The sequence below is a fragment of the Galeopterus variegatus genome, unplaced genomic scaffold, assembly GCF_000696425.1.
Source record: "Galeopterus variegatus unplaced genomic scaffold, G_variegatus-3.0.2 Scaffold3394, whole genome shotgun sequence".
Taxonomy (NCBI): domain Eukaryota; kingdom Metazoa; phylum Chordata; class Mammalia; order Dermoptera; family Cynocephalidae; genus Galeopterus; species Galeopterus variegatus.
In genome coordinates, this window is record NW_007729505.1 from 53,927 (window position 1) to 60,268 (window position 6,342).

Genomic DNA, 6,342 nt, shown 5'->3' on the forward strand with positions numbered 1-6,342 from the left:
ATTCTCTCTACTCTTCTTTCTGTAAGTTCTATTAGACATATGTTGAACTTCATTCTCCTGGAAGTACCCAGCCTCTCTCTCTCTTTTTTTCCATATATATAAAAATTTATTGGGCCGGCCCGGTGGCGCACTGCTACAGTGCACCGCTTGGGAGCGCAGTGGCGCTCCCACCGAGGGTTCGGATCCCACATACAGACCGGCCGCTCACTGGCTGAGCGAGGTGCGGGCGCAACACCGAGGGTTGCGATCCCGTTGCCGGTCCCGGTCCAGTCCGGGCGCAACACTGAGGGTTGCGATCTGTTGCCGGTCACGAAAAAAGACAAAAGGGGAAAAAAAAATTTATTTATTTTTTAATTGACATCTATTAATTGTACATATTTATGGGGTACAGAGTTATATTTCAAAAATGTATATACAATGTGTGATGATCATATCAGGGTAATTAGCATATCCATCATGGCAAAAACTTAGCATTTCTTTGTGATGAGAGTTTTTGAGCTTATCTCATCTAGCCACTTGAAAACACACAATAAATTATTGTTAATTATAGATGCCTAGCACTATAGTATGATGCTAGAACTTATTTTTCCTATCTAACTGTAATTTTGTATCCATTAACCAAACTCTCCCTGTTCCCCTTTGCCCTACCCTTCTCAGCCTCTAATAACCACAATTCTCTCTAAACCAGTTCTTTTTAATTGCAATGATTTGTGTAAAACACCTAGCACAGTGCCCTTCATTCATTCATTTATTCAATAGACATAATTTGGAGTTTTTTAAAATAGCCACCCCCTGCCTCTCTTTCATATTTTCCATTTTTTTAATCTCTCTGTGTCGCTTTCAGGTAGTGTCTTCAGATCACTCTTAAAATTCACTGTCTTCTCAGCTGTATCTAATCTGCCATTTAATCCATCCAGTGATTTCATCATTTTTAAGATATTTTCTTCATAAGTAATCTGAAATTTCTTCTTGGTTCTTTACTATATCTGTCTTTTCTTTTTCCGCGGTTACTCCTTTTCATTTTTGAGTCTGTTTTTATAACTATTTTTCAATCTTGGTTTATGAGATCATCTTCAGCAGGTTTTTATTTATAGTGCTTCTTTGAGGGCTTGGGTGAAGGCATGTGCCTCTCTATTGGTTTTGCCTTTGCTTCAGTGGCCAACTTTTATGTTAATTTTTTGGTTTATTATAATTTTAAACTGTAAACTAGGGTGAGGGCAGGCTCTTGGTTTACAAATCTTCAGAGAGTTTTCTATTTGGAGCCCAGGTAGAAACAAGATTCTTTATTTTTCTCTGTACCTGTGGGTGGGTTTTGTTTCTAGTGTGTCCATTTCTGAGGATGAAATGAAATCTTTCTAGAGGTTCTGACTTGATAAGGAGCCTTACACCCAGCTCCCAGGCTTGGCTCCCTTTCCACAGGGGCACTGACAAACATGCATCAAGGTTTTCAAGACTGGCAATAGAGTGCATGGGTGTGGAGGCTGCTCAGGACCATTTTTGGTCTTGAACATTATCTTTTCTTTCCTGCACTCTCAGCTACGTATATAAAAAATGGCTTTGCATTTCACTCAGCATTCCCAGGAATTCTGTAGTTTGAGTATTTTCTCATTTTTTAGTCTTTCATATTGTTAGGAACAGCAATTATTTTCTATTTAATATGTGTGCTTACCCTGTTCTTAAGTGCTCCCTATATTGAATGATAACAGAGAACTGTTTATTAAGACTTTACTAAAACATATAACTGAAAGGTGTTTTGGTGGTGTATGTGTCAAGAAGTGAAGGACTGCATATTACCTAGGCTTTGCTCTATGTTCATAGAGACTAATTACAAAATTAGTAGCAACAATCCCCTCAGAGAAGTCTTCCTGTTTTAAAATCCAGGAACAGATAAAATAGCCTATAGCAGTCATATGAATCCAGTGATAAAAGAAAATAAAAACATAATTATCCATAGATAAATTTAGATAACTAAAGAAATCTAGCAAATCTTAAAAAAGCTTGGTTATACCAAACATTTCCTAATTATGTTGGGTATGACTTTTAATTAAAAGGAGACCTTTTAAAAATCTTCGCCTATTATTATTAATTAAAATCTGCCTTTATCACTTTAAACATTCAGAAAGATTGTTTTCCTATTGAAATACCAGTAGAATATAGAGAAAAACATTGAAATGTCACAAAAAGCTGTAATGTAACCTCCTGTCAAGAATTCACGTGTCCATGAAAACATGGTTACCCTGAAACAATACCTATCCCAAGATATTAAACTTCAATAAGCATTTCTTTCGCACAACTTAAAATGTATTGAATACAGAATGTTATGATATTTCAAGAGAAAGCAAAATAATAATAGGCAATACAAATTTGGATAACAATGAATTTAGTACTGTATAAAAACTTTTTAAAACAATGTGGTAGTCACAATTTCTCAATAAACATTTAAATCTTTTTGCTATCAAATCCTCAATAAACTATAACTTCTACCAAAAACACAGACCATAACCAACATTGCTAGCTGGCTTTCTAAAAAGTATTAATAATATCCCTCCTATTTTGTTCACTGCCTTTCTTCACCTTTACAGGTGACATTTTTCAAACTATAAAATGCATTCTGCTGGCAAACCTTCTTGCTTCAATAGTTCTCAATTTTGTAATCCTAAATCTACATCCTGTGCTACTGAGATTGTCCACTATCTTTGGTATGTGACTTTGAATGAGGCAGAGAACAAGCTATACATTAAAAAAATCAATATCAAACCTTATCAATATTCATTTTACTTTGTCAATACAGAATACAAAGGTGAAAGAGCAGTAAATAAGCTAAGGCACTGAAATAAATTTGGTGTTCCTGTCACAATTAATAAATGTTCAACTGATAACACTGCTGGCTGCCGGTCTAGAGCCTTCCAAAGTGAGTGAAATTATGCTTCAATGCTATTGCTAAAAGAGGGTGAGAAAAATTTTCGGTACACTAGCATGTAAATATAATCAGATTTTGGGTTATTAATTTCATAGGGGACTTTAAATCTTTTATTATTTATTATGAATACAATAAGTAACCATTCATCTTTAGAGTCATAAATTGTTCTACAAACCTAGTTTGGGATTATAAAGTGCCTATAGTTTTCTGACAATTTTTTGGTCAATCCTTTCTAAACTTGCTGTTTGATTGCATATTTCACATATAAATCAGAGGAGATTATGAAATAATACTGAAGCTTTCAGCCTATTTCAAATGAGAAGAGAGAGTTATCTTCTCCTGCATTTTTTCTGCTTAGATTTAATTGTTGACTAAAGACAAAAGGAACTGTGGAAATATACCTCAATTCAATGTGTATTTGGGGAGGTCTGCAAGGGCTTATAAAATGGCAAGAATATTCTCTTTAAAATAATTCTACGTGCTAGCTCAAGTTCAGAAGTTTACAAACATAACTGACTTTTTCTTATGTGACTGAGTATAGTCCAGAGCTTGATAATTGTAATTTTCAGAGACAAGATGATCTGGGATTCATAACCTCATTATTAAAGTGTATTTATGCAAAAGCATTTCTTACTTGAATTCAGATAATAATCTTCACCTTAGAGTTGATTCACTAGTATTAGAAGATATTCTATTTAAAACTGAGGACTTTTAAATAACCTCAATCTCTTTCTCTTTGAGAAGAACAGTTATGCATAGATTTTAAAAATGCATTGAAAATGAGTAACATAATTCTCCTACTCTACTACTTTTTGAGTAATTTTAAAGAAATGCATTGTATTTCTACAAATTTTATCTTTCAAGTAAAAATCTAGTAATAGAATCAAAATCTCAAATCTTAAGGGAATCACAACAATTTTGAAATATAACAACATCTGGAATATGCTGGTGTAAGCTTACGGGGGAAAAAAAAACCCAACTGTTTTAGGCTGAAGTTTGATGTTTGTGCCCATACTCCGTATACATGACTTCCTCTGAGGTTACTGAGCTGTAACGTTGAAACCACCTTGTAGAAATATTTGTGTGACTCTCTCCTTGACCATTATGCATTTATTTCCCTTCTCACTTCACATATGGCCAGAGTTTTAGAACCTGACCCCGGTATTCTCTTCTCCTTACTGTTGCCACTAAAGCAGAGTTCTTAAGTTTGTTCTTGTACTATTTCTGCCATTAATGTTAGATCACTGAAAGATGGGAGAATTCAGGGGACCATTCCACTGGAATGGGGATGTTAAAGAATCCTATGCCTGCCTTATAAAAGATTTGAACTGAAGAACTTATGACATGTATTTGATCTAAAATCTGGCTAGATGTTCCTGTATGAAGAGATATATAAGACGTATTTCATGATTGTTCTGTATTTTTACATAATAGTAGCTAGATAAATCTTCTATAAAATTTAATGTATATAATAGTGGGTTCAAGTCAACATATGCAAAAGGACAGTCTTTACATATCTATTCTCACAAAGAGCCTGTAAGTAAGTTGTTATGGAAAGAGCTTGGGTTTAGGAACCACACAGGTGTAGATTTAAAACCTCCCTTGCCACTAAATCATTACATCATTTTAGGCAGCTAAGCTAATATTTCTCTGCATCTTCATTTTATGATCTGTAAAGTGATGATAACACCTACCTCATACAGTTGTTGTAAAAATAAAATAGATTCTGGTACATAGTATGTACTCAATAAGTGGTAAATATTATTCTACATAAATGCGAATACACTCTACACTCAGATGTTCCCTAATTCTAAATTTTTAAAATTCAATGCAGCTAGAAGATGAAGATTAGGTATTATAACTAAATGTATACTTGTATAATGTAGTCCCTTATATGGAACAACTGCATTAGCAGTGCTCCAATTTTAAGGTATTCTTCAATTTCGTAGTGCTGAACTGTGGACTAGGTTCCCTAAATAGTGAACACAAGCTTCACATCTTTTATTTCCTTTGAACTCACCATGCAAAAAAAAAAAAAAAAAAAAAAAAACTCACCAAAAACCAAAAACCTATCTATCTATTCACAAATCTATATTTTTTGCTTCTCACTGCTTACTCTCTTCTTGATAATCTTACTTTCATATTCTAAAATTAAAATCAGTTTTTCTATAAAAGGTTGCCTAAATGAAGTTAAGAGGAAGTTTATAAATCTGATAGGTAAGGGTCCCAGGCAACATGCCAAGGCTATTACTCTTTGCAACTGATCAAGTGTCTACACTGCAAACATTTTCTCACAGAGTGTGCTGGCTTGCAAGTCCATTATGGTTAAAAGTTACTGAGTCATATGTGCGTGTCTACATTTTAATGCCCAGTTGACTTCCTTCTATCAGTGACTTTTCTCTGTGCCTCCCTTACCACTGCTCTGGCATGAGACTTTGCAATACACACTAATCTTACTCACATCATTCATTACCAAGCTTGAAGCTTCCTGTCCCCTCTGATCTACAGCATGTGTATTTTTCCCTATACCACACTCATTATTAGAATGGCATGTTATTAGAATGATATGATTTTTGAAGTAGAAACGAGATGTTTTTTATTATAGTGCTAAGAAAAGGTGAATCTAAGATTGCTGCAGTGTTTGGACTAGAAACCAGACTGCCACATTCATAAGCCAGATTTTCATCTACTACAACAGGCTGCTGCTATACTTTTACAATTTATTACTATATCATGCACTGCATAATGACCTTATGTTCAACTATGGACTGCAAATATGACAGTGGTCCCATAAGATTACACTACTGCATTTTAACTGTACATTTTCTATGTTTAGGTATGTTTAGATACACAAAAACTTACCATTGTGTTACAATTGTCAACAGTACAGTAACATGCTGTATGGGTTTATAGCCCAGGAGCCATGGGCTATATACCATCTACGTTTGTGTCAGTATATTCTATAATGTTTGCATGACAACAAAATTGCCTAATGACACATTTCTCAGAATATATTTCTGATCTTAAGTGACACATGACTGTATTAATCTCTTCTGGGGTTGTCATTTAACCTTTCTATTCCTTATTTTCCCAACCAGTCTCTAAATTTCATGAGGCCAAATACTCCACACAAAGTCTTGCATTTGGGCAGGTGTGCAGCAAATATTTTATTGACTTGCTACCTGGAAAATCTACACAAGGAACATGCAATACATCCCAACACCAAATGCAAATGATTTGTTTTAATAGTTTCTTGCAATGGTGCTTCTTCTTCAGTGCAAGTGATTAAGGATTATCTATATTTTATTCTTGATGATTTATAAACTCCAACTCCAACCCCTCTTTTGTTTTACCTGCTGTTGTAGGTCCAGGCAAAGGTGCAGCTTTTCTTCTCCGTTTGATATCTCCCGTGCATAAGGATC

At 34.6% G+C, this 6,342-nt stretch overlaps 1 protein-coding gene across 1 annotated transcript in view; it reads right to left on the reverse strand.

Moving 5' to 3' along the window:
* Nucleotides 1-6,342, reverse strand: part of GPATCH2 (G patch domain containing 2) — a 176,381-nt gene that overhangs the window by 13,253 nt on the left and 156,786 nt on the right. The gene's annotated exons all lie outside the window — the stretch shown is intronic.